Raw genomic sequence first — 19156 nt, 5'->3', positions numbered from 1 at the left:
GGCCACAACAGTGAGAGGCCCACGTACCGCAAAAAAAAAAAGAAAAAAAAAAGGGCAAAATCTCTGAAGTGATATCTCACTAAAGAAGATATACAGATGGCAAACAAGCACTTGTAAAGATGCTCTGCGTTATATGTCATTAAGGAATTACAAATTAAAACAACAATGCAACACCACTACATACCTATTAGCTTGGCCAAAATCTAGCACATTAACAATACACAAATGTGGAGCGACAGGAACACACATTTATTGCTGGTGGGAAAGCCAGATGGTACAGCCACATTAGAAGATAGGTTGGCAATTTCTTACAAAATTAAACATAATCTTACATCACACTATCCAGCTATCACCCTCCTTAGTATTTATTCAAATGAGTTGAAAAGTTGTGTCCACACAAAAACCTGCACACAAATGTTTATAGCAGCTTTATTCATAAGTGCCAAAATGTGGAAGCAATTAAGATGTCTTTCGGTAAATGAATGGATAAATCAACTGTGGTACGTCCATACAACAGAATATTATTCAGCACTAAAAAGAAATGAGCTATCAAGCTGTGAAAAGACATGAAGGAAATTTAAATGCATATTACTAAGTGAAAAAGCTACATACTATATGATTTAGCTATATGACATTCTGGAAAAAAGTACAAGTATGGAGACAGTAAAAAAATCAGTGGTTGCCAGGGGTTGGGGGCCCGGGAAGGATGAATAGACAGAGCACAGAGGATTTTTAGGGCAGTGTAACTATTCTATACGATACTATAATGGTAGATACATGTCATTTTGTATTTGTCAAAATGCTTAGAATGTAAACACCATAAGCGTATCTAATATAACCTGTGGATTTGGGTTATAATGATGTGTAGGCTCATTGATTATAACAAATATACCACTCCAGTGTGAAATGTTGATGGCAGGGGAGGGTGTATGTGGGAGAGGGGAGCAGGGGACATAATAGAAACTCTGTACTTTCCATTCAATTTTGCTGTGAACTTAAAATTGCTCTAAAAAAATAAGTTCTGTTAAAAAAATTAAGCATAGAAAGATAAAGAAAAAGTGTAGGAATGTTGTTTCCCCACTGTGGGCACAGCATTTGTGAGAGAATAGCTACCATCCATTGAAAAGTAAAGCAAAAGGAATTTGGCAAACAAAAGACGTAAGGAAAAACAGGTTCTGGTAAGATCTCTAATTAAGTGGTAAATATGTTCACTTGAAGGAGTATATTTTCACTGAGGTGGTCTGCTAATTGAGCAAAAGACTTAATTTTGAATGTTTTCTTAAATATCAAGACAATACCCCAAGGTATCTTTAGCTTCTCTTCCATTCTCGAGCCAGGTACATGGCATCCTCCAAATGGAGGCTAAAGACTGAGCTGCTTGATTTTTCAGAGACTGAGTAACAGGCTTTCTGCAAGGATGGATTGATTTCTGGGTCACTTTCCCCACAGGCTTAGAGTAATCCCTTGCACACAGTAGAGATGCAATTAATACTTTTTTTTAAAGTGTAATATAAATTTATTCTGTGACATTTTTCTCATTGAAAAATTTTAAAATAGATTAAAATAATCAGTGGTTCATAAAAAATAAATACATCAGAGGAATTTAGTTAACGCCTGTAACATAGATGGCTTGACCCTGACTATCCACTTTTGTTTTCATGTCAAACATTTTTAATAAAGTAATATAAAAATGATAGATTGCTGCATTCTACACGTCCTGTGTCTCAAACATTTCAAATCAACTTCCAGTCTTTTTTCTCAACTCTGTATGTTAATGGCATTTGCTCCTGTTTTTAAATGGGAAGAGTATCCATTTTTTTTAACAGTGATATTTAGGTCTTCTTTTTCTGCTTCTTCAAGAAAATGCTTCATGCCAAGTTTGAATAGTAATTGAGGGTCTGGTCCAGAAAGCAGTAGGCAATTACAGAGAGCCAGTGGTAAGAATCTATCAAAGTGCTCAGCTCAATTTCCATGACAATGGTGTGTGCATAACCATTCTGGAAACTTGGGATGACCATGGAGGCTACCTGCAAATTTCATCTGCTGCTGAAACACTGGACTGGCTCTGACATCCACACAAGACTTTGCAGCAAACTATAGTCCAATTTTGTCAACTTCAGCCTCTAATATTCTACTGTTTGGTCAATCAAACATATACTCTTGCAATGCGGACTTTCTCAAAAGTGCCCAACTATCTCAAGGACAAACGGCCCAAATCACTGTGTGAAAAATCAGACCTAAGAAATCCAATAAATCAATCAAGCTAGTCTTTTATTGCAGCCTGCCCAAGTACTGCACGTTCTATTTCATAGCCCAGAAGGAAGAAAAGTTGATGAATATCAGTTCCACTATGTAAAAGCTCAGTGAAGATAAACATTTGTCCATTTGGAATCACAAAGGAAGTGCTGGCTCAGCACATATACTAAAATTGGAATCACAAAGGCATTTATCTGGGGAATCAACCACATGAATAATCTCAGAGATCCCTAGGATATCTTTACTGTGCTCAGTTAGATGATAAACCACTTCTTGTCCTTAACAGTGGTATTGGTTGTTTTTCTTTTCCTTATTTTATTGGAGTATAGTTGATTTACAATGTTATGTTAATTTCTGCTATACAGCAAAGTGATTCAGTTATATATACATATTATTTTTCTTATTCTTGTCTTTTATGGTTTATCACGGGATACTGAATATAGTTCCCTGTGCTATACAGTAGGACCTTGTTTATAAATCCTATATATACTAGTTTGCATCTGCTAATCCCAAATGCCAAGGGGGAAGGGTGTGAGGGAGGGAAGGATTGGGATTTGGGGCATCTTTCTGAGTTAGCATATCATTTTAAAATTCTTCCATTCATGTTTCACGTTCCAGTACTGATAAAATTCTGAAATGTTCTTTTCCCAATTATAGTAGCTTGCTCTTTCCTATGACTGGACTTACTCCAGCTGAGTAAAATAAAACAACTGCAAGTAGCAATCCAAGTAATAACTTCCAATTTTTGTCTTCTTTATACTTTCTTTAGATAGTTCCTTCTGATTAGGAGGAAGTATTTGCCACCATTTCCTTATTTCCCTGAATACTTACAATGATTACAAGTAGTTTCTGCACTGGTTTAAGAATTATCAATAAGAGAGGAATCGGTCAAGTTGAAACTGTGAAATGTGGAAACTCCTGATGTCTCTTATGGGAGAACAATTTGGAGGACACAATATTGAAAGAGCAGGGATGAACACAACTTCTTTTATCAGTAGGTGCCTTGAAAAAGAGTCATTCTATGCAGTAATTTTTGTGTAGTCATCCAAATTTCCTTACATCTGGTACTCTAGAGGCATCCTGTTCTTTTGTTATTGAAAATCCTATGGAAATAAAAGTTTCCAAGCAGAAAAGTCAACTTACCACACTGATTTATTCCCAGGCCCTGATACTGACTTACTATATGGTTCATTTGCACTAAATGACAGTCTGGTGAGGTTACAGCTAGTGTGTTACATTTTCTCCAGTTGGCCAGTGAATTAAATCAGAAGAAAACACAATTTCTACCAGCCGACTACAATCCACAGATGAAGCTTATCTTTCTTTTGCTTGATTTATCCTAACAGTGGCAAAAGTGATGAGTCCCTCCAATTAGTGACTGTGTTTGTTTATTTGCTTTTCTGGTTGAGTTAGTAAGCTTTGCAATTGTCTATATCTTTTTCTCCCTTACTGTAAACTCAATGAAAGAAAGGGTTTTGGCTTGATTCCCATTAGAACACCAACACCAGACACAATACCTGCAAATAATAGATGCTCAGTCAATACGTTGAAGGAAAGAATGTATGAACAAGTAAAGCTGAGTTTTCTTTTTTTTTGCAAATCTGATTCTTGAACGCTCATTAGAGCACTATGGTATAGTCAATTAGCCTTGAACTAGAAATCAAATACTCAGATTCAAAGCACTATTCCATCCATTTTTATTATCTATCCTTTCATAAATCGTGAAAGTGCTGAGACTCAATTTCCCTACTTGAAAAATGAGTAGAAATCAATCTCACCAGCTAATTCTACTAAGATCTGGAGACTTTATCTACATAAGGCCAATGAAAGCACTGTGAGTTTTAAGCTGCTGTATAAATGCGTGATCCAACATGGCGTGTCACACTGACATCAATCAGGGAAATAATTTACAAAGTGAGTGGGAAGTGTCAGGAGGTAGAGAATGCTTAATTTGCCAGAATTTTCAGGGCAGTATGGTATATAGTTGGAAAAAACGTTTGATAAGCTACAGGAGCTGTAAGTGCAATCCCTTACCACTCCCGTTCATGTTCCACTTTCAAATAATACCCAATAAAACTTTCTTGTAGGAAGAAGTTCTCCAGTGGACTTCCCTGGTGGCACAGTGGTTAAGAATCCACCTGCCAATGCAGGGGACACGGGTTCGAGCCCTGGTCCAGGATCATGCCGCAGAGCAACTAAGCCCATGTGCCACAACTACTGAGCCTGTGCTCTAGAGCCCACGAACCACAACTACTGAGCCCACATGCCACAACTACTGAAGCCCGTGCACCGAGAGCCCGTGCTCTGCAACAAGAGAAGCCACTGCAATGAGAAGCCCGCGTACTGCAACAAAGAACAGCCCCTGCTCGTCACAACTAAAGAAAGCCCACATGCGGCAATGAAGACCCAACACAGCCAAAAATAAATAATAAATAAATAAATTAATTAAAAAAAAAAAGAAGAAGAAGGTCTCCACTTAATTGCAGATCTTTCGAAAATAGGGTGCAATATAAGTATGGAGCCAGAGGTGTGTTGCTTGAGGCACAGAGGGTGAATTTTTTTCTACAACTTTCCCTAGAAATTAATCAAAGAGACAAAATTTTATTTCTTTAAAGTAAAACTTTGAGATGATGCCTGCCTACCAAAGATACCAAATCAAAAGGCTGCCTGGGATGTACACATATTGTAATGGTCCAACCTCATATATAATCATGTCAGAATCATCTTGGACTATATCAGACCTAAAGAAAATCTCATCTTTGTTCTATAAAGTCAGAATATATTAATGTAGGTGAGACCAAGCTCAATCTTCTTAGCCAAAAACTTAATCTCACATAGTAATGTGGGGACAAGCCCGGAGCCAAAACACAGTATTCTACCTCATGCAGTACGAAATGTTTTACAAGTGATTATATTTTAAGTATTGATTAAAAAGCATTGGACAGATCAGTTCTTTGTACCATGTTTTTCCATTCCTTTTTTCCAAATGGATGGACTACATTTAAACTAGGCCAATGAAAACTGGTAACAGCTTGCTAATGGAAGTCAGAATCTTAGCTCATTTTATTCAAGTGTCCCTTCATTTATTCCTTAATTCATCAAACATGTATTAGATGCCTAAATGGTCCAAGCATCTGGAGTTGCATAGGGAATTACAGTAAATACAAACAAACATTGTGTGTATGTGTGATCTGAAATGTTTACTAGTTACGGTCTGAGATAAGAAACATACCAATAAGTAAAACATTTGGCTCTTGGGCTAATTTCCAAGACAATTTCGAAAAAATGTCTATTTTCTGTGTTCCCTCTTCACAACTGTGTTGAATCTGGAATATAAAGCCACTAGAGATTTGACCACAGTATTTCATTTCTCTTATACAAATTCAATAGAATACTGACATTCAAATTATGCCTACTCTCATCTTGATTCATTTCCAAGATTACCTGAAAATTTTAAAACAGTTTGAAACATGCATTAATTCATTCATTCAGCAAACATTTACAATGCCCATCATGTGTCCTGCACAGTGAATAAGTACTGGGGGGTTAAAACACAAATGAGCCTGCTCCAGAAGAACTCATTATTTGTAAAAAATATGGCTAACCTAATTTAGAATTTACTATATGACTACAAAGATAAAATTGGGAGGATGCTTTGAAATGCCTTTCTATGGCTATGAAAAATTTGTCCAAGATCTTTGGTTCTCCTTACAATTTTCCTCCCTAGCAGCTTATTTTCTAATAAGTTTTCTACCTTTCCCCTTCTCCTTCTCCTTTCTCTTCCCCTTCCCTCTCCCCTTCTTCTTCCTCCTCTTCTTCTCCTCTCCTTCTTCTTTTTCTGCTTCTTTTTCTTCTTCTCCTCCTCCTTGTCCTTCTCTTCTTCCTTCTTTTCTTTTTTTAGTGGATGACCCTCTATGTCTATGACTATATATGAACTGGACCTTCATCTGACTGAGTAGTTTTAGATCTATGTTTCCAGAATTCTTTAGAGCTTTCTGTGGAGACTCCTTGGGGATGACTAATCCAGTGGCATTCCAGGCTCACTTTCTTCACCTGATCTCTGGCAGCTTCACAAAGAACTGCTATTTAAATTGGGGCTTTGAGAAAATTTCATTTGAAAAAAGAGTTCTTAGACATCTTTAAATTTTAAAGTCCCTCTCTTTCTTGTCTAATTATTATCTTTGGAGGATAAACTGAGGCAAACAGAGGAGAAGTGATAGTATCAATACTATATAGCTACCTAGAGAGAACTATATTTGAACATGGGTCTTTCATTCTCAGATGCTCATCCCTTTAGGTTATTCTAGGCAACAGTTCTCCTCTGCCACATTGCCCACTGTAGAGGTAGAAATCTCTGTCTGGAATTGTAATGACAAGAGTGTCACCATGTGCTGTGTGTTTCCCCTCAAGTGTAGACTTAACTACCTCTTAACTTCCTTTTAGCTTTAATCAGGAACACTCTGTCCATAATTTTCAAAATGTAATTCAATTTAGAAGACATGAGCTATGAATTTACTAAATTGACTATGCTAGTTTGTAAACACTAGGTTAATATATATATATATATAATCCTTGCAAAGGAGTTTCTTATCAACTTCTTTAGGGATTGGGGATGCAGACATGCATACATCTTCAGTGAAACTATATCTATATTAGTGTCTTGTTGTTATGAGTTGAATTGTGTCCCTCAAAAGACATGCTGAAGTTCTAACCCCCAGTACCTCATAAAGTGGACTTATTTGGAAATAAGGTGATTGCTGATGTGTCTTATAAATTAAAGTGAAGTCATACTGGAATAGGGTGGGGCCCTAATCCAACATGATTTGTGTCCTTATAAGAACATGGCCATATGAAGACACAGAGATACAGGGAGAACACCGTGTGAAGATGGAGGCAGAGATTGGAGTGATGCACCTATAGTCCAAAGAATACAAAAGACTGCCAGCCATCATTAGAAGTTAGGAGGACGTCATGGACTAGATTCTCCCTCAGAGTCCTCAGAAGAAACCAAACCTGATCTTGACTCTCAAATTTCAGACTTCTGGCCTCCAGAACTGTTAAACAATAAACTATTGTTTTAAGCCACCCAGTTTGTGGTATTTTGTTACGGCAGCCACAGGAAACTTATACACATGCATAAAGTTCACAGATGAAGAAGGCATTATCAACCTTGCCATGTGTCTGGCACTCTGCTGGGAGAAGCTGACATTTGAGTTGGGCACTCAGGAGGAATTCGGAGTCAGCCAGAGAGAAAAGGGAGTATGTGTGTTTATAGCACAGAGAAAGCAGGAGCAAAGGACAGGATTTGGAAAGGTCTTTTGGTGTTTGAGTAATGCTGAGTAGCTCTGTATAGCTCCAGTGTGGAACATAAATTGTTTGGTGCTTGGGCAAAGACTGATGCAATGCCCTTTTGCAACAAGAGAGTTTACTTAAATCAAGAAAAACTTCAAGTTTTGGAATCACTGTGTGTTTGTGTGTGTGTGTGTGTGTGTGTGTGTGAGTTTAAATATGTACTTATCCCCAGATGGTTTTTCTTTCTTTCTTTTAATTTCTTTTTAATTATGGCAGCTATTCTCCAAACATGTTTTTGTTTATCTCAAACTAAGTATACAGTTTCAACATATGGAGCATATTTTGTTTTACTTCAGTTTATCTTAAGAAATCAGCTTTCCTAACTCTTGTTGGCAGTGAACCCAAATGATTTCTTACTTTTTCTTTCCCTCTCTACTTTCTCCTTTTTTCTTTTCTCTCAGTTACAATTTATCTCGATCTCCCTCACTCTCACTTTCTCTCCTTTCCTCTCTCCCTCCTTTCCTCCCTTCTTTGCTTTTTTCCTTCCTTCCTCCCTACTACCTTTCCTCCTTCCTTTCTCCCTTCCTTCTCTTCCTTTTCCTTCTGGGAGGTCACAAAAGATTTCCCATGTTGATGAACCAGCTCATTTAGTGGCAGAAACCAATAGTTCCTTGGCTTGTGGACATTTAATCAGCCTAGAAAATACACAAACTGGAAATAATGTTAGTAAACAAGTCAGGGATATTATTTGCTCTTTCATTTATAATATTATGAACCTGGCATTCTAGTCTGTTCATAATCTGAGCCCAAACTATATTATCACCCTTAGTTTTGCATGATGTGTTTTCAAACCTCAGTGTATTTGGATCTCCTGTTCTTCCTTTTCTTAGGAAGCTTATTTTCATCCTCTCAGCCTACAGCACTCCACTTACCCTTCAAGATCCAGCTCAAATATCCCTCCTTTTAAACGCATTTTATGATGCTCACTGGCAGAATTAATCTTTTTCTCCCCTGGATTCTCCTAGAGCTTTGTACATTCCTCTATCTTTGCTTTATTATGATTGGTATTTATTTTCATACATGTCTCCTCCATTAAACTGAGGTCAAAAATGGTTTCTCATTGTCGCAAAATCTGCTGTGTCCAATAGGCACAAAGCACTTCATAAATTCTCACTGAAGACATGCTTGAGTGGGAAGAGATTGCTATCCTCATACAAGAAGCAAAAAGCTTGTCTTTAATATCCATGCAACTCTTCCTTAAAATCATTTGCAAACTTCCCAATGTGAAGGGCACTAGAAATGTCAGAAACTGAGCATTTGAAGAGAAATCCACTTAGAAAGCTGAGTATAATATTGATAAGGAAAAATAAAATAAAATAAAATATTGATAGTGGAACTTATCCTTTCTTGGTGTGTATATTCATGTAGCAGAAACTGGGCATTCTAGTGGACTTCAAGTACAGTGTAGGAGCTCAGTGATATATTCATGAATGTTTCTGCAGTGTCACTAGAAGAAATAGTTTTACCACTCATACCAAGCCTGAAATCAGTTACACTATGCTGAGATAGTTTATGAGTGCAACTGTGCTGTGACTCATGAGGTCTGCCAGAAGAATGAAAGTATAAGTAGGGGCACATGTGTCATGTATACTTAATGTCTGTACTCCCCCAAAACAGAGCCTATGTCTTTCTTCTTAAAACCCCCAGCACATTACTTGACACATTGAATATGATCTACAAAGGGCTTTTGAATGAATGAATGAAGATTGTCTAACCTGATACGTAGCAGGAATGCAAAGTCACAATCTTCATGGTTGCAGCTCTATAATTCCTGCATCTGTCCATTACTATTAGCATTTTCAATGACTTTGTGATATAAGAAACTTTTTAAATTATATTGCATGACCCTTAATTTCAGCAACTTATTTCCAGCATCAATGACCTTGATCATGACCTTATCTGTCCTTCAAGCATTGCTTAATAGAAGTCTGTGCACCGAGTAGGGATAATGGTCCATGGACTAAGTAAGCATAGGTTCTGACCATGTTACTTACAATGACTATAGTCCCCTATCCCTAACTACCTCCTTCTAACAAGGGCCTTGGAAGTCTCAGTGATATAAGCTGCTAAGGAAAAAAATGTGGAGAGGATAAAACAGATGAGGTGGGTTCTGGTCCCAAGTAGGGAGGTATAATGGACAGTAGCATGCGTGGTGGAGGGTCTGATATAGGAGGAGGAATAGAGGTGTAGTGGTGGTGTACAGGGACCCATAGGCACCATGGATCAGCCTCACCACACCGCCCCCCGCAAGTCACTGTTCCCCTCCCTGGGGTCCTCACCTTCATTTCTCATGGGCAAATTGAACAGTTTCCTATCTTAGAGCAGTAAGAGATATTTACATGAGTATGACACATTTTCACTGAAGAGCTTGTGTTAGGGTGTGCATCTGCCCCATGAGGACAATGAGATTTTGTTACCTGGGAAACATTGTAACTTTCCCGTACCTGGGTATTCCCATCCTCATTGGAAAGGTGGTATGTGAAGGAACTGAGATTACAAATGAGGAAGAGTTTATAGAATGTCAAATGCTGCAGAAATACGTCTTGATTATTATCTTGATATTGTCCTTAAGGTAGGATAGGATTGGGAGATTGGGACTGACATATATACACTATTGATACTATGTATAAAATAGGTAACTATTGAGAATCTATTGTATAGCTCAGGGAACTCTACTCAATGCTCTGTGTAATTGACCTAAATCAGAAGGAAATCTAAGAAAGAGGGGATATATGTATATGTATAGCTGATTCACTTTGCTGTACAGTAGAAACTAATACAACAAGATAAAGCAAATATACTCCAATAAAAATTAATTTTAAAAAAAGGTAGGATAGGATTTCTCAAATGAGGAAACAGTCTCAGCCAGGTCAAGGACCAGAGATGAAGGAGCACACAGCTTATCAGCAGCAGAGTTCTAGAACCTGGTCTTGTTACTTTCACCCCAGTCTGTTTTTATTTTTGCTTCCCCCATGCTCATCCTCAGAAACCAGGTTGTCTCTGATGTAACAACATATGAACTTTAGTTAGGAGGTGTTTTTTCATTACAAAAGGGTAACCTTAACTGTTACATTCATGATCATTTAGATAGCTTGTTTTCTTTTAGTTTAAACCTAAAATTAAATAATCTAAATAAGGAATATATTTTTATAGCTAGAAGGGAATTTTCTGGTTAAACGTCTCACAGAGCTGGATCCTGAGGCTCTGAGTGGTTGATAAATAGCTTACCTGGTGACAAATGAACTACAGTGGTAGCACCAGTGCAATAGCCCCTTGCCCATGCATGTCACCAGGCCCCGTGCTGCCTTTCCTTTACAGAGCACCAAGTTAAATCAAGAGATAACAATCTTCAGAAGCAACATTAAACACTTCACGCAGTACCTGACAGTAGACTCCTAAACCCCCAACACAGTCAAGCCAGGAGATTTAAGAACATTTACATACATATTTGGAAGCTGTATTCAGCAAGCAGTTGTTCTTAGGTGCTCTGAGTAAAAGAAAATAGTTTTGATCGGGAAGGAGATGAGTCACTATCCCCATATCTTGCATTGGAAAGAGGGTATGGTGCAGTCCTCACTAGAAAGCAAACCTGGGAGGAAGGTGGGCAAGACTCCCAGGCGGAAATTTATTGTCTTTGCTGCAGGACCACTCACCTACCAACCCATCAGTCACCAGCTTATATGTTTCTCTCCACTGCTTCCTTCACTCTCCAGTGGGGAGAATTCTCCTCTGTCCTTTGGCTCATGAAACAACCTGGGTTTCTCTGACTCTCCCCACTTCAGCTAAGAAGCCCACATTTATGTTTAATCAAACTACAAATGCAGAATTGTCAGTCTCTGGGTGGCTTCTTTAGAAACAGCCAGAGGCTGCATATTTGATGCTTTGAAGCACATTTTCACCCCAGGAGTTAAGCTAACGTCTGTTGAGAATTGTCTCCAGCTCTGTCACTGTTGAAACAGAAGCTCCTCCATAAACCCCACTTTTATGCCACGAAAAGACTCCACTCTATGCTAAGACGTTAAGAATAGTTAGGGGGAAACGTTCTAGTCATTTAAAATAAGAAATCAGCAAAACTTCCACAAACCTTCATGTTAACATAGTGATTCCTAATTTACAAAGCACTTTCCCCTGGCTAGCCTTGCCCCTGTTTGACTTTAAACCACAGAACAACTGCATTGGTTAGAAAGAGTTTGTTGTGGAAATCTCCCTTACACTCCATCCAGTACCAATGACAAAACTCGGGTCCTTGAAAAAGCCATGCTCCTCTCACCACCAACATCTGCTCCCACTATTTTCTCTTTCAGGACTTCCCAAGGGAAAATTGCCCACCCTCTCCCCCTCTATCCCTACTCCAAACATTCCTTATGTGCATAGGAATGAAACATAGAATCATGTTTCTATCTTCCAGAGTATCTGAAATCAGTTTCTGGTTATTCATTTTTCAGTATGTTTATTTTAATATTTGTCACCCTATAAGGTTACACATCATTTCTGTGCTTAGCTTACTATTATATCTTTAGCATATGTCTAGCATATAATAGCTCAATAAATACTTCAGAATGAAATGAATGACCACCACCCACCTTTCTTTTCAACTGAGAAATCTGAAGCTCAAAGCAACATGCCAAATGTCATGTTACTAATAAGGGTTTTTGATGTCAGAGAGACTTGAAATCTCCAATTTCAAATTTTAGCATTGGCATTTACTCATTTGGGTGATTTTCTTTAAATCTCTGGTTCTCTTTTCTTTTATCTGTTAAATTCATATAATAGAAACTAAAAGGATTGTAAGTTCTATAAGAAATAAATTACATATAGTGTTTGTGTACTCAATATACCCTTAATAAATCCATTCATATCTTTTAAATCAATTAGTTGGACCACTGATCCTAGGCTATGAAGCTATTTCTATATATTTCAAAATCATCAATATCTCTTCTTACAAGAGGAAAATCTGAAGCAGAGGGCAAGTAGTCAGTGCTAAAAGCAATTGTTTCTCTTTATCTTTTCTCCTTTAGCTCATAACGCAGTGACAGAAAAGACTGTGAAATAAAATTTTCAAGGTAATAGAAATAGAAGCAAAACTAATATTTATTTAGTTTATTTAGCATCTTCCTAAACGCCTGGTATAATGCTTGTTGCCTTGTCAATTATTCACATTAACAAGGATTGTTTGAAAGACAAGCCCAAGATGGAGATGTTTAGGAGAAAATGAAGAGTTCTCATGGTAAAATCAAAGAGTGAAGTCACAGTGTTTTTACTGGCAGATTTGCTAAGGTATGGAGCTAAGGAAACAGCCAAGATATTAGTTAAAGAAGTTGTCTGAAGAGAAGGCTTATGCAGCTTAAAACCAAAAAAGGAAAGAAAATGAAAGAAAGAAAAAAGAACAAAAAAGAAATAAAGTAAGCATTAAATATCAAGAGATGTTCCACTCAAGTTTCTTGACACTTAATCTTGTGTTTGATCCACCAGACCACCTGTGTTGCTCTATAATATTATTATGTCCAATGTATAATTTATATTTTCTGTATTGTATTCCAAATCTATTAAAGGCAGAACACAGACCAAAGAGATATATATATATATATATATATATATATACACATAAATCGCAGCATAGAAATAGCAAGGGAATATAAAAATATTACCCTTCAAATATTCTATTTCAGGCTGAAAATGAAAGAAGGATATTGGAAAACCCACACGTATATGACTTAATATATATCATCTAGTTCATTTAACTTCAAAACTGCTTTAATACAGCTACATTAGAAGCAGTAATTATACATATTTAAAACTTTGGCTGGAGAGAGCTGACTGAGAACATTGACATGGGTAACAAGATGTTTGTGTAAGAGAACATGCAGGGGACTTGGAGTCAAAAGGAACTGGGATCAAATTCTAGCTCTGCCACTTATGATCTCTGTCATACTAATGTTAGAAAATGAAATCTGGGGTTAGTAATGCCTACGTCGTAGGATAGATATGAGTAAATAAGGTTGAAATAAGATTGAAAATAATAATTATTGAAAATAATATGAGTAGCTTCTATATACTAATACTTGTAATACAGTCTACATTTAATAAATAGTGTCTTTTTCTCCCAAAAGCATTTGTTGTTTTTAAATAGGAGAGAAAAGATAAAGTATCTTTGAAATACTAAATGATGTGCATCAGCCATGCTGCTGGAAACAAGAAAGTAAATGTGCTTTGCTTATCAGAATGGTGCCACTGTCATCTACCATGCACCTGTTTCTTTCCTTCTCCTCCACCTTTACCTCAACTATTGAAGTAAAAAAATGATTGAGGTGATACCAAGGCCTGCCTTATTCTAAAGGAGACTGAGGTCATACAAACACGTCCAAGCAAGCTGGTGATCTTCAGGAAGGAAAAGAATTCAAGCATTTTTTTTCTGCATATATAGACACCCAAGTCATTATATTTTTCTTGACTTATTGCACTGGCTAAAACATCTATTACAATATTGAATAGAAGTGACTGAGTATTCTTCTCTGTTCCTAACTTTCAAGGGAAAGCATTTGGGTTTTTTACCATTAAATGTGGTGTGAAGTATATGATTTTCATAGATGCCTTTTATTAGACTAAGGAATGTGACTTCTATTTCTAGGTTGATGAGACTTTTTTTTTCAGGAATAGATATTGGATAGTGATACATGTTATTCTGCATCTACTGAGATAATCATATTTTTTAGCCTGTTAATCTGGTTAATTAAATTGATGAAGTCAAATATTAAAATATTAAGCCAATCTTGCATTACTAGGATATAACAATTTTGATCATGATGTATTATCCTTTTATATATGATTTGACTTAACTTAGCAAAACTATATTAAGAAATTTTGGATGCATATTCATACGGAATATAAATCTGTAATTCCTTTTTCTTATAATTTCTTTGTCTGGCTTTGGTATTCAAAGAACACTATCCTTATAGAAAGATTTGTGTTGTGTTCTTTCTTCAAATTTCTGGAAGAATTTTTAAAGAATTGTGCTTTTTCTTTCTTAAATACTTGGTATAATTCACTATTAAAACAGCATGGCCTAGAGTTTTCTTCGTGTGAGGTTTTTCACTGTATTTCAATTTTTAAAATAAATATAGTGCTGTACAGGTTATTTATATCTGCTTTCATGAGCATTGGTATTTATTGTCTTTCAAAGAATTTTTCCATTTCATCTAAGTAATTGAACTCTGCAAGCATTTTTAATTACTAAATGTATAAAGTAATTATGAAAAGCAACCTGAAAGCTTTTGAAATTTTATAAAGAAATAGATTATGGTACTTTACTGCTTAAATCATCCTAATACTTTCTATTGAGCTCCCTACTGAACTCGAATTTCATATGAATCTTGTAATGCAGCCCATTAATTACCTTAAAATTTGAAGTTTGCATGACCTGCAAGTTCCTCCGTGATCTTACCCTTCTTCCCTTGGCACTCAGGCCTTCTGTTTCCCATACCTACAAAGTTATCTCCCACAGCAGAGACTTCACACAGTCATTTCTTCTGCTGGAATATTTTTTCTATGATTATTATATGGCTGGCTGCTTCTCAACATTCAAGTTTCAACTCAAATATGACATCCCTAGAAAGTCTTTCTTGGCTATGCTAGTTAGAGTTGTGGGCTTACTATGCACTGAAATAGTAAGAATTCTAAGATGACCCACAATTACCCATACCCACGTACAATCCAGTCTTTTTGAGTGTGGATAAGACCTGTGAATACGTTAGAATATCACTGTCATGATTTATGCCATGTTGTTTGGCACAAGTGAGTATGCAGATGTAATTAAGGCTCCTAGTAAGTTGACTATAAATTAATCCAAAGGGCCATTATCTTGGGTGGCCTTGACATAATCAAGCAAATCCTTTGAAAGCAGAAATATTCTTCTGTTTCTATGGGAGAGGTAAAAAATCATTTTGTGAGAGAGTCCACAGAGAGTCATATGGCATAGACCTCAGGATGGCCTTAAGATGCTGAGATTACCTCTGGCCAACAGCCAGTAAGAAAACAAAAACCTTAGTCCTACAATTGCAAGGAACTGAATTCTGCCATCAACATGAATGTGCTTGGAAGAGGACCCTGAGCTCCACATGAGACTATAACTCCAGTTAGCATCCTGATTTCAGCTTGATGAGACCTTGAGCAGATGGCCCAGTTAACTCATGCTCAGACTCCCGATCTAGGAAAACTGTGAGTTGATAAATTGTTCTGCATTAAATTGCTAGAATTCTAGCAATTTGTTATGCAGAAATAGAAAATGAATACACCCAAAGCCACTCTCTATTACACTGCATTATTTTATTTTCTTCATAGCTTAAAACTTTGAAGTTATATATTTTCTTGTTTATTTCAGTATTTACCCCAGAATATACATTCTACTAGAAGAGCAATTTTGGTTGTCATTCTGCCAGGTTGATTCTTGCCATTCTGGCTATTTGAGAGGTAGATTGGAGAGAATTATAAATCTGTTTCTGTTTTTCTGTTTAAAAAAGAGAAGCTAATATATACTGCATAATATTGAGATTTTTCTCAGTGGGACAAAATAATCTTTCTTTGGTATTCTTCAATTTACTAAATAATTAAATATGAAGGAAAGTCTAAAACTTCTTCAAAATGAGAGAACCAAGCCAAGATTTCACATAAATCAGAGGCATGTAGCTCTGTTATTTTTCAAATAATACAATTGTTTATGGAAGCCATGCAACATTTCAGAACAGAATTTTATTTTGCATAATGAATATACATAAAATTTTTTTTGGATTTTTCCCTCTGTTGTTATTGTGACCACATGTGGTGTTGGTGCCAGAACATTCCTCCCTTGTGTGTTTCATGCCCAAAGTGATCCTTATACTCAGGGTTTCCAGCATATCTGTCTGTTTTGTCAATTCTTGCTATTGTTATCCTGAAAAGGTAATCACAACTGCCTGAGCCAAAGAGGAGGGAGAGAGAACCACATGATTGTCTTTTATCCTCCTACGGGAAGAATTTAACTCCTTTACTTTTACTGAACTAGCAAGCAAAAAATACACTGATTAATTGTTTTTAAATCATCATACTTCCAGGTAATATATCCTCTTGGGTAAAAATTCAAGTCTAGAACTTTGTGGCCCACTATATTCATGTTCAAAATCTTATAGCTAAACAAAGAAATGTTGCATTTGTTATCACCTTGAATTCAGGTGTATTGAAACATCCAACCTGTACTCTTCCTGAGTGTCTAACATTTGTGGCTGTTAGCAACTGCAAACTTGTGAAATATGCAATGTCACCTTCAAATTCCAGGTCTTCAAAATGTTACAAGATTATATTAGATAAACATGTTTTGCCTTCAGCTGGTCAAGCTGCTTGGTAAAAGCCCTAAACCCCAAACTCTCCATTTAAACCAGTTTCAGTAACATCAACAGAATCCATTCCAAGATTTCAAACATGGTAAACATCTTCAAACATATGTCTAGAAGTACTAATATCTTTTTTGTATGAGTTAAAAGATTCTAGAAATTACTCTATTCAAAATAAATACATTTCCCATTGATCCTCATTGGTACCTAAAATTTTACCATTAAATTAAAAAAATTTTTTTGTGCTCAAGATTTACAGCTTACAAAATGATGGGTGTGTGTTTGCAATTTGTTCCCTGAAACAGAAATCTAGCTTAACCTGGTAGATAGAAAAGCATATTGGGAAGGGAACAACCAGGCAGTCCAGGCTTAAATCTTGTATCCATTTCTTATTGAAATGAAAACTTCTGGACCAGAGTATCCTCACATGTTAAAACCTAATTCAATAACGCATCTTACAAGACTGTCATGAATATGTTACATAAAGTAAGAAAAAGACCAAAACAAAACATGATTATTAGTAGCTATTATTGTTTTTATTTTAGGTGACCTGCTAACATTTATTGAGTGTTCTCTATAGACAGTCTATACATACATAGAGATGGAATAGGTTTGTTTTATGTGAATTCCAGGACAAAATAAGAATCAAAGAAGAAAACCATAGGGAGAAAGAAAATTTACTTCATTCTAAAGAAAAGAAAAAATAAATTATTATTAATCATTTTAGTATTGTTGCTATTACTTATTGACTGACTCCTTTCTATAGTCAAGTTATTGTGTTAATTGCTTTCATGGATTATCCTATTAAATTTTCACAACCCAACATTTATTACTATTTTTTGGAGAATCACACTGAGTAAGTTCACAAAGAGCTTTGCAACTATGACCTGATCTCAGGTATGTTGAATTACAGGAAGGTGTTGACCAGAAACAAATAGACTGCCAGATATTTCTCCAGCAAAGACAGGTGTATTCATGATCAGCAGAGAATTGCAATTTGGGGTCTGCAACCATGAGACACAGGCAAGTCCTCCACACAAAGGAGAATGTTTTTATAGAGAGGAAGAGGAATTTGGGAAGTCTATCTTAAACAAAGAGCTTATGGCTTTTCATTGGCCAGAGTCCTTGCAAAGAAAGAAGAGGAATCTCTTCTTCCTGTTGGGCTTTGCTATGTTCACAAGGTGTGAGAGCACCCCCTTCTGGTCTCCCAACCCTATTTAATTGAGGTTTCTTTTTATTAATTTTTTTCCAGGGGATAACAATGGGATTTGTAGGACAGCTAACTTGGAGGTACAAGGTAACTCTCAATTAGACTTTGTATAACCTCACTTAAGTTGCTAAAGATTTATTAAAGTACAGAGTCTAGATTCAATGTCATGGAGGTCTTACTTGACCCCAGTACATTTATTTCACATGGACATTTGGAGAGTTTTGGGGATGTGATGCCAATCACATGGTGGTAAAAGTTGGGAGTATTTTGTGATATTGTGATTTATAATAAGAAATGCTTATTTGGTCTTTGTCCCCTCTTCTGGCACAGACCTCCATAAAAATCTTGGAACTTCTTAAGTGATAAGAACAATAAAAGCGTCTTTTGTTATGTTAATGAGGCGGCTTTTGGAAAGAACTTAAGAATGAGAGCGGGTTGCCAGTGGATCCAATCATGTGATTATAGGGTTGGAACTTTCAATCCCATCCCTCTGACCTTTAGGGAGAGAGAAAGGCTAGAGATTGAATCAATCCCTAATGGCCAATGATGTAATTCATCATGCCCATGTAATGAAGGCCTATAAAGACCCCAAAGTATGGGGCTTAGAGAGCTTCCTGGCTGGTGACTGTGGAGATGGGGGAGAGTGATGCACTTAGAGAGAGCATCAAAGCTCCACACCCTTTCCCTGCACCATGTTCTGTGCATCTCCTTCATCTGGCTAATCCCGAGTTATATCATTTCATAATAAACCTATAATCTAGTTAGCAAAATGTCTCTCTGAGTCTTGTAAGCTGCTCTAGCAAATTAATTAAACCCAAGGAGAGGGTTGTGAGAACCTCAAACCTATAACCAGTTGGTCAGAAGTATAAATAACAACCTGGGCTTGGGACTGGTGTCTGAAGTGTGTGGGTGTGGGTGGAGAGGCTACTGAACACATAACCTGTGGAATCTGATGCTGTCTCTGGATTGGTAGTGT

The 19156-nt window shown here is 36.7% G+C and overlaps 1 pseudogene; it reads right to left on the bottom strand.

Moving 5' to 3' along the window:
• Window positions 1-1733: 1733 nt before the first annotated feature.
• Window positions 1734-19156, bottom strand: part of LOC137210714 (metalloendopeptidase OMA1, mitochondrial-like) — a 42692-nt pseudogene continuing 25269 nt past the window's right edge.

Source organism: Pseudorca crassidens, chromosome 17 (genome assembly GCF_039906515.1).
Source record: "Pseudorca crassidens isolate mPseCra1 chromosome 17, mPseCra1.hap1, whole genome shotgun sequence".
NCBI lineage: Eukaryota > Metazoa > Chordata > Mammalia > Artiodactyla > Delphinidae > Pseudorca > Pseudorca crassidens.
Note: the sequence above shows the minus strand (reverse complement) of the source record. Positions and strands in the feature narration are given on the sequence as shown.